We start from the raw sequence: 10,893 nt of genomic DNA, 5'->3' as shown, positions 1-10,893 counted from the left end.
GAAGCCACTGCTCCAAAACCGGCATAAAAAAAGCCAGACCACGGTGTGCAACTGCACATGGGAACAAAGATTGTACTTTTTGGAGAAATGTCCTCTGGTCTGATGCAACAAAAATAGAATATGTTTGGAGGAAAAAAAGGGGGAGGCTTGCAAGCTGAAGAACACCATCCCAACCGTGAAGCACGGGGGTGGCAGCATCATGTTGTGGGGGTGCTTTGCTGCAGGAGGGACTGGTGCACTTCACAAAATAGATGCATCATGAGGAGGGAAAATTATGTGGATATATTGAAGCAACATCTCAAGACATCAGTCAGGAAATTAAAGCTTGGTCGCAAATGTGTCTTCCAAATGGACAATGACCCCAAGCATACTTCCAAAGTTGTGGCAAAATGGCTTAAGGACAACAAAGTTAAGGTATTGAAGTGGCCATCACAAAGCCCTGACCTCAATCCTATGGAAAATTTGTGGGCAGAAATGAAACGCGTGTGCGAGCAAGGAGGCCTACAAACCTGACTCAGTTACACCAGCTCTGTCAGGAGGAATGGGCCAAAATTCACCCTACTTATTGTGGGAAGCTTGTGGAAGGCTACCTGAAACGTTTGACCCAAGTTAAACAATTTAAAGGCAATGCTACCAAATACTAATTGAGTTCATATTAACTTCTGACCTACTGGGAATGTGATGAAAGAAATTAAAGCTGAAATAAATCACTACTATTATTCTGACATTTCACATTCTTAAAATAAAGTGGTGATCCTAACTGACCTAAGACGGGGAATTTTTACTAGGATTAAATGTCAGGAATTGTGAAACACCTTAGCCAAATACATTTAAACTCAGTTTATGTAAACTTCCGACTTCAATTGAATATGTGTATGTATATCTGTATATGTATGTGTGTGTAAAAATGTGTGTACACACACACACACACACACAGTGCATTTGGAAAGTATTCAGACCCCTTCCCTTTTTCCACATTTTATGTTATTGCCTTATTCTAAAATGGATTAAATTAGTTTTTTTTCATGATCAATCTACACACAATACCCCATAATGACAAAGTGAAAACAGATTTTTAGACATTTTTACAAATGTATAAAAAAATAAACATATACCTTAGATAAGTATTCAGACCCTTAGCTATGATACTGAGGTGCATCCTGCTTTCATTGCTCATCCTTGATGTTTCTACAAGTTGATTGTAGTCCACCTGTGGTAAATTCAATTGATTGGACATGATTTGGAAAGGCACACACTTGTCATAAGGTTGACATAAGGTCCCAGAGTTGACAGTGCATGTCAGAGCAAAAACCAAGCCATGAGGTCGAAGGAATTGTCCGTAGAGCTCCGAGACAGGATTGTGTCGAGGCACAGATCTGGGAAAGGGTACCAAAACATTTCTGCAGATTTGAAGGTCCCCAAGAACACAGTGGTCTCCATCGTTCTTAAATGGAAAACATTTGAAACCACCAAGACTCTTCTTAGAGCTGGCTGCCCAGCCAATCTGAGCAATCGGGGGAGAAGGGCCTTTGTCTGGGAGGTGACCAAGAACCCGATGGTCACTCTGACAGAGCTCCAGAGTTCTTCTGTGGAGATGGGAAAACTTTCCAGAAGGACAACCATTTCTGCAGCACTCCACCAATCAGGCCTTTTTATAGTAGAGTGGCCAGACGGAAGCCACACCTCAGTAAAAGGCACATGACAGCCTGCTTGGAGTTTGCCAAAATGCACCTAAAGGACTCTGGTCTGATGAAAGCAATATTGAAGTCTTTGGCCTGAATGCCAAGTGTCATGTCTGGAGGAAACCTGGCACCACAATGAAGCATGGTGGTGGCAGCAGCATGCTGTGGGGATGTTTTTCAGCGGCAGGGACTGGGAGACTAGTCAGGATAGAAGGAAAGATGAACAGAGAAAAGTACAGAGAGATCCTTGATGAAAACCTGCTCCAGAGCGCTCAGGATCTCAGACTGTGTCAAAGGTTCACCTTCCAACAGGACAACGACCCTAAGCAAACAGGCAAGAAAATGCTGAAGTGGGTTCGGGACAAGACTCAATGTCCTTGAGTGGCCCAGCCAGAACCCGGACTTGAACCCGATCTAACATCTCTGGAGAGACCTGAAAATAGCTGTGCAGCGACGCTCTCCAACCCACCTGACAGAGCGTGAGAGGCTCTGCAGAGAGGAATAGGAGAAACTCCCCAAATACAGGTGTGCCAAGCTTGTAGCGTCCTGGAATCGCTGCTGAAGGTGCTTCAACAAAGTACTGATTAAAGGGTCTGAATACTTATGCAAATGTGATATTTCAGTCTTACATTTTTAAATGTGCAAATGTTTCAAAAACCTATTGAAACATGTTCTCAGAACATTATTTAATTACTTTCAAATAACCTATAATTTCTGTTCTCAGAATGTTAATAAAACCTCCCAGGAAAACTTTCAGGGAACCACAGTAAAATGTTCTCAGAACCTCCCTGCAACCTAAAAATGGACGTTCTCTGCACATGAAAAATTTTCACTTCCATTCCCAGAACGTTAATTAATCTGTAATATTTAGATCATAATGAAATCAATTCCATGTTCAATCGAGTTACATTTTTCTAATTGTAGGCTGCTGTCTGTAGCCTATGTTTTTGCATATAGCCTATATTGTATTTGAAAAATTGGGGTAGAGTTGTAGAGAATCGAAGGATCGTGAATGTAATACGAAACCTTGGGTGCTGGCTTAAGGTCGGTAGCAACCACTACAGAATGTCCGGTCAGAACAAAGATGAGGTGGGTGTCCAGGTTAAGGGGAGTTTAATGGAAGAAGATGTCCACATCACACACACATCTGACCACTGCATGGTTCAGATAACTGAGAATCATGTCCAGTGAGAACTGACATTGACTATATGGTTGTTTTAGATGCACGCACAATTAAACAACAGATACAGGGATTCAGTCCACAGGAGGGAAAGTTCAGCAGGAGGGTGAACTGTGTAGGGCTCATCAGGATGGGGAAAACATGTTTTCTGACCACACAGCGTGCTGGGGTCATAGACTAACTGAAACTGAAGGCCCGGAAATCAAGGCCACTGATAGGCTGAAGGAGATGTGGTGATTATTATTTGGCGTGACCTTAACCAATAGGACACTAACACAAGTGGGGGTCCTCTGAATGGGAGACTAAGCGCCCGACTTTAAACTAGCCATAAAGGATGGCTAGAATCAGCTGACTGAAGCTGGCCGTTTTAACAGTATTTATATTTTAATGCAGCCATCTGTTTCATTTTAAGCATATTTTTATTATTTGCTTGTTTGTAACAAATACATTGGCAACTTTGTAGTCAACTTTGTTCTGAAATTATCGGCGGTCTCAAAGACAAACATCTTGATTCTGTTTAGCACTGATCTTCTGTGTATGAAGTGACGCGGAAAAACAAAAAAGAAACATCTAACAACAAAGCAGTCGGAAAATAACGAGCATTCTCAAGTTTAACTTTAGTAACAATGATTTTGGAGATTTAACAATGCTCCTCTGAAGGTTCTAATGACTCATCTTAGCCTTAAAATGCTTTTGGGAAACCGGGCCCTGCTGGTTTTATCTTGTGTTTTTTTTGTTTGCAATCAAGGTTATTATAACACATACTCTACTGGTCAAAAGTTTTAGAACACCTACTCATTCAAGGGTTTTTATTTTTTTACTATTTTCTACATTGTAGAGTAATAGTGAAGACATAAAAACTATGAAATAACACATGGAATCATGTAGTAACTAAAAAAGTGTTATATTTGAGATTCTTCAAAGTAGCCACCCTTTGCCTTGATGACAGCTTTGCACACTCTTGGCATTCTCTCAACCAGCTTCATGAGATAGTCACCTTTGGGCATTTCTTCAAGTGCAGTTGTAAAACCCATCAAGCGCTATGATGAAACTGGCTCTCATGAGGACCGCCACAGGAATGGAAGACCCAGAGTTACCACTTTTAGAGGATAAGTTCATTATAGTTACCAGCCTCAGAAATTGCAGGCCAAATAAATGCTTCACTGAGTTCAAGTAACAGTCACATCTCAACAGCAACTGTTCAGAGGAGACTGTGTGAATCCGGCCTTCATGGTCGAATTGCTGCAAAGAAACCACTAAAGGACACCAATAAGAAGAAGAGACTTGCTTGACCCAAGAAACACGAGCAATGGACATTAGACCGGTGGAAATTTGGTCTTTAGTCTAAATTGGAGATTTTTGGTTGCAACCGCCGTGTCTTTGTGGGATGCGGTGTGGGTGAACGGATGATCTTTCCCACCATAAAGCACGGAGGAGGAGGTGGTGTGTGGGTGCTTTGCTGGTGACACTGTGATTGATTTAGAATTCAAGGCACATTTAACCAGCATGACTATCACAGCATTCTGCAGTGAATCGCCATCCCATCTGGTTTGGGCATAGTGGGACGATCATTCGTTTTTCTACAGGACAATGACCCAACACAGGTCCAGGCTGATGACCTGGCCTCCACAATCCCCCGACCTCAACCAAATTGAGATGGTTTGGGATGAGTTGGATCGCAGAGTGAAGGAAAAGCAGCCAACAAGTGCTCAGCATATGTGGGAAGACTGTTGGAAAAGCATTCCAGGTGAAGCTGGTTGAGAGATTGCCAAGAGTGTGCAAAGCTGTCATCAAGGCAAAGGGTGGTTATTTGAAGAATCTCAAATATAACACTTTTTTGTTACTACATGACTCCATATGTGTTATTTCATAGTTTTGATGTCTTCACTATTATTCTACAATGTAAAAAATAGTAAAAATCAAGAATAACCCTTGAATGAGCAGGTGTTCTCAAACTTTGTCATCTCCTGTTAGTAGCGTTTTAAGAAATCCAGAGGTTTATCATTGCGTCTTGCAACACACACCATTTAATGTTTAAGAAGCAAACGGAAAGAAACGGGGCGGCACCGAACTGAATTTGTCCAATAGTAACTCGTTTTCATTGCAAAATGGTTTCTGTTTGGAGTAAACGGTTTCTATTGTAAAATGTTTTGCTCCGGAATTGTCGTAATGAATACACCCCTGCACTAACATGCATTATGTTCTGCCTGTTGGTTGCAGTTGCCTCCACAGTGTTTATATAACAAAACGGAAATCACCATGCCATGAATCCATCTTACATTTAATTCATGATGGCCGTCAATTTGAATATTTATGATCATTGTGAAACATTTAATATAATTTCAACTGTATTAAATGGTATAAAATCTTTTTTGAGAAATCCATCTTTCAAATGATGCTACTGGATGAAGGTGGCGTGGAGAAAATCTTGAAAAATTACCTTATTTTGTCAATTCTTGTCCTAATCCATAGCCTTATATATCAAATAACTGTGTAACTTGTTACTATATATGGTGAGTGAGGGGTGTTTACCAAGCGGAGCTGCAATGCTCATGCATGTGCACTCAATTTTACAAAAATGTCTGATTTATAAATGAAAGATTATGGTTGATTTACGACACTATACATTCGTACAAACATTTTATAAATCATGCATACTCACATTTTGAGAACTGATCTTATGCACATATTTAGTATGAAATCGAAGCATTTTTTTATTTTTATTAACGAGGCCCCTAATTCCACGTGGTCTTCTGCTGCTGACATTTTGGGAAAAGGATCAGGTCTGTATCAGATATGCCAAATTATTGGAATTGGGTTAGATAGGTAAACATGCCTATGTTCTATACATATCTAAAATTAAAAGCATTGTATTTGGTATAAATCATTTCCTATGTTTTAGACCTCTGCTGAATCTGGTAATGAATGATGAGATTGTTGAGTAAATTGAGACTAAACTTCTTGGTGTCACCTTAAACTAAATTGTCATGGTCAAGGCATGTTGATTAAATTGTTGTAAAGATGGGGAGAGGTCTGTCTGTGATAAAGAGATGCTCAGCATTTTTTAAACCACAGTCGACCAAACAAGTACCGGTTATACTGGTAAAGTACCGCAAAGAAGGACCTAGAGCAGCTGCAGCTGGCCCAGAGCAGAGCAGCATGTCAACAGTGTGCATGTCTGTCTCTCTTGGCTCAATGTAGAGGAGAAATTGACTGCATCAATTCTTGTTTTTGTGAGAAATGTTGTTGAAAATTCCAAATTGGCTGTATAATCAACATACAAATCACTCTGACAGACATAAGCCACCAGGGGTCACTTCACAGTCCCCAAATCCATAATGAATTCAAGGCAACGCACAGCATATAGCGTTCTATCTCAAATTACTCAAGCTAACAGCAAAATGTGCTTTAAAACACAAATAAAACATCTCACAGTACAGCGCCTCTCTGACCTGGCTCTTGGACATACAGTGCCTTCAGAAAGTATTCACACCCCTTGACTTTTTCCACATTTTGTTGTGTTACAGCCTGCATTTAAAATGTATTAAATTGCGATTTTGTGTCACTGGTCTACACACTATACCCCATAATGTCAAAGTGGAATTATGTTTTTAGAAATGTTTACAAATTAATAAAAAATGTCAAGCTGAAATGTCTTGAGTCAAGTATTCAACCCCTTTGTTCTGGCAAGACTAAATAAGTTCAGGAGTAAAAATGTGCTTAACAAGTCACAATAAGTTGCATGGACTCACTGTGTGCAATAATAGTGTTTACCATGATATTTGAATGACTACCTCATCCCCACACACACAATTACAGTGGGGCAAAAAAGTATTTAGTCAGTCACCAATTGTGCAAGTTCTCCCACTTAAAAAGATGAGAGAGGCCTGAAATACTTATTTTCCACCATAATTTGCAAATAAATTCATTAAAAATCCTACAATGTGATTTTCTGGATTTTTTTTTTCTCATTTTGTCTGTCATAGTTGACGTGTACCTATGATGAAAATTACAGGCCTCTCATCTTTTTAAGTGGGAGATCTTGCACAATTGGTGGCTGACTAAATACTTTTTTGCCCCACTGTATCTGTAAGGTCCCTCAGTCGAGCAGTGAATTTCAAACACAGATTCAACTACTAAGACCAGGAGGTTTTCCAATGCCTCGCAAAGAAGGACACCTATTTATAGATGGGTAAAAAAATATGGTAAAGTTATTAATTACACTTTGGATGGTGTATCAATACACCAATACACTACAAAGATACAGGCATCATTCCTAACTCAGTTGCCGGAGGGATTTCACCATAAGGCCAATGGTGACTTTAAAACAGTTACAGAGTTTAATGGCTGTGATAAGAGAAAACTGAGGATGGATCAACAACATTGTACTTACTCCATAATACTAACCTAAATGACAGAGTGAAAAGAAGGAAGCCTGTACAGAATTAAAAATATTCCAAAACCTGCATCCTATTTGCAATAAGCCACTAAAGTAAAACTGCAAAACATTTGGCAAAGAAATTAACTTCATGCCCTGAATACAAAGCATTATGTTTGGGGCAAGCACCACATCACTTAGTACCGCTCTTCATATTTTCAAGCATAGTGGTGCATCATTTTATGGGTATGCTTGTCATCAGCAAGGACTAGGCAGTTTTTTTTATAAAAAGAAAGGGAATACAGCAAGCACAAACAAAATCCTAGAGGAAAATCTGGTTCAGTCTACTTTCCAACAGACATTGGGAGACCAATTCACCTTTCAGCAGGACTATAACCGAAAACACAAGGCCAAATATACACTGAGTTTAAAAAACATTAGGAACACCTTCCTAATTGAGTTGCACCCCATTTTGCCCTCAGAACAGCCTCAATTAGTCAGGCATGGACTCTACAAGGTGTCAAACATTCCACAGGGATGCTGGTCTATATTGACTCCAATGCTTCCCTCAGTTGTGTCAGGTTGGCTGGATGTCCTTTGGGTGGTAGACCATTCTTGGTACATACGGGAAACTGTTGAGCATGGAAAAACCCAGCAGCGTTGCAGTTCTTGACACACTCAAACCGGAGTGCCTGTCACCTACCCCGTTCAAAGGCACTTAAATATTTTGTTTTGCAAATTCATCATCTGAATGGCACATACACAATCCATGTCTCAATGGTCTCAAGGCTTAAAAATATTTCTTTAACCCGTCTACGAACCTTCATCTACACTGATTGAAGTGGATTTAACAGGTTACATCATTAAGGGATCATAGCTTTCACCTGGATTCACCTGGTCAGTGGATGTCATGGAAAGAGCAGGTGTTCCTAATGCTTTTGTTGCTCACCAAGATTACATTGAATATTCCTGAGTGGCCTGGTTACAGTTTTGACTAAAATCGGGTTGAAAATCTATGGCAAGACTTGTAAATGGCTGTATAGCAATGATCAACAACCAACTTGACAGAGCTTGAATAATGTTTTTAAGAATAAAGCAAATATACAATCCAGGTGACTTACCCAGAAAGACTTACAGTAGTTGTAATTGCTGCCCAAGGTGATTCTAACATGTATTGACTCAGGGGTGTAAGTACTTATATAAATTAGATATTTCTGTATTTCATTTTCAATACAATTGCAAAAATGTCTAAAAACATGTTTTCACTTTGTCATTATGGGCTATTGTGTGTAGATCGGTGAGAGAACAATTTCATTTGAATTCGGGCTGTAACAACATGTGGAATAACTCAAGGGGTATGAATACCTTCTGAAGGCATTGTATATACTGTATGTGTGCTGATGTGCGGGTAAGTCAGCAATGTGTGTAGCTGTCAGTGGGACCTTTTTTTGGTTCAATTGTTCTTATTTTAAATGTGTGTAGTTCAGTCCTTGGGCTGTTCCTGTCTATTGATGTTCTGTATTATGTCATGTTTTGTGTGGACCACAGGAAGAGTAGCTGCTGCTTCAGCAACGGCTAATGGGGATCCTAATAAAATACTAAATACTATACCATCAGTCAGAGTTAAACAATCCCCTCAAAGCTTCCCTATCATCATGTTAGAGGCCATGTTAGAGGCTCCATATGTAGAAATTACTCTGCTGTGTTTGCCTAATTTCAGTTTGTATCAAAACGAGCAATGTTGTATAGAGCAGTGATTTTCTAACCCCCAGATGTTTCACAATTTTGTTGTAGACCTGAATTAGCTCACCTGATTCACCTATTCAAGGGCTTGATGATTAGTTGACAAGTTGAATCAGGTATGCTTGCTATGGAATAGTCAAAATACATGGAACAGCTGGGGGCCCCAGAGGAGAGGTTTGAAACTCCCTGGTGTAGCTAATCATTGTACAATCTAAACCATTTTGAAATATATTTTCAATAACCAATCTTTTTATTTTCAGCTGTTTGAAGCTAGAGTACAAAACCGAAAGTAAAAAGACACAAAAGCTAAACTTAAGGATGGGAAGCATATAAATAGCTATGGGCGAGACAATACAAGTATTGCAATACTCGTTACTATCGTGGCAAGGAAACAAAACACAAAGCAGATTTAACTTCTTAGGAAAACACCCCTAATGTTGTGAACAAACATCATGTTGTCATCCAGTCACATTTATTTGGCAAGCTATAGCATGCAATATTTTACATACAGCAGGTTTTTAAAGGTTTTTAAAGGACCAAGTTTGGAAAATATATTGCGATACTGGAATTTTCACAGCCCTAGAAATAGCGCACAAAGCATGGATCTACCATTTGTCAGACTTTCTTTCACTGAGGATAACAGATCTATAACTCAAAATTCTACATGAATTTGGTCAGGGCACATAGAGTGCCTAGTGAAAGTTTACACACCCCTTGCAAAGTTTACATAATGATGACTTAAAATGAAATCTAATAATGTATTCAATTGAATTGTTATCCTATTGATCTACACAACTTGATCAACAAAGTAAAAGAAAAAAAGAAAAAAATTCTACATTTTCTTGATTTCGGAACGCATGTCTTCACACCCCAGAGTTAACCCTGAATTGAACTGTGAGAACTCTCATGCTTTGATGATTTTTACAACCATAGTGTAAAAATCCTCACACCATTGAATTGTGGGGATTTTTAGGCTGTGAGGAAGTGTTTTTGAGGAAATTTTGGCTTTCAGTGCAGCTTTGCTAACATCGGTTCGGCTGTTTCCATTCATGAAATCTGTAGCCAGAAGTAAATAATGGATTATTGTGGATTCTGTCACAATGGGCATTCAGCCACAATTTAAGGTAAGAGGAATTTGACCCAAATATAGATTTTGCATGAACTACCCCCTTTAAGTCCAACAAATCAAATCATTTTTTTTGTCACGTGCGCCGAATACAACAGTGAAATGCTTACTTACAGGCTCTAACCAATAGTGCAAAAAAGGTATTAGGTGAACAACAGGTAAGTAAAGAAATAACAGGTAAGTAAAGAAATAAAACAACAGTAAAAAGACAGGCTATATCAAATCAAATGTATTTATATAGCCCTTCTTACATCAGCTGATATCACAAAGTGCTGTACAGAAACCCAGCCTAAAACCCCAAACAGCAAGCAATGCAGGTGTAGAAGCACGGTGGCTAGGAAAAACTCCCTAGAAAGGCCAAAACCTAGGAAGAAACCAAGAGAGGAACCAGGCTATGAGGGGTGGCCAGTCCTCTTCTGGCTGTGCCGTGTGGAGATTATAACAGCACATGGCCTAGATGTTCAAATGTTCATAAATGACCAGCATTGGCAAATAATAATAATCATAGTAGTTGTCGAGGGTGCAACAAGTCAGTAACACAAGAGTAAGTGTCAGTTGGCTTTTTCATAGCCGATCTTTGAGAGTATCTCTACCGCTCCTGCTATATACAGTAGCGAGGCTATAAAAGTAGCGAGGCTACATACAGACACCGGTTAGTCAGGCTGATTGAGGTAGTATGTACATGTAGATATGGTTAAAGTGACTATGCATATATGATGAACAGAGAGTAGCAGTAGTGTAAAAGAGGGTGGGTGACGGGACACAATGCAGATAGCCGGTTAGC

The sequence above is a fragment of the Salmo trutta genome, chromosome 35 (assembly GCF_901001165.1).
Source record: "Salmo trutta chromosome 35, fSalTru1.1, whole genome shotgun sequence".
NCBI lineage: Eukaryota > Metazoa > Chordata > Actinopteri > Salmoniformes > Salmonidae > Salmo > Salmo trutta.
This window is presented reverse-complemented; position numbering follows the sequence as displayed.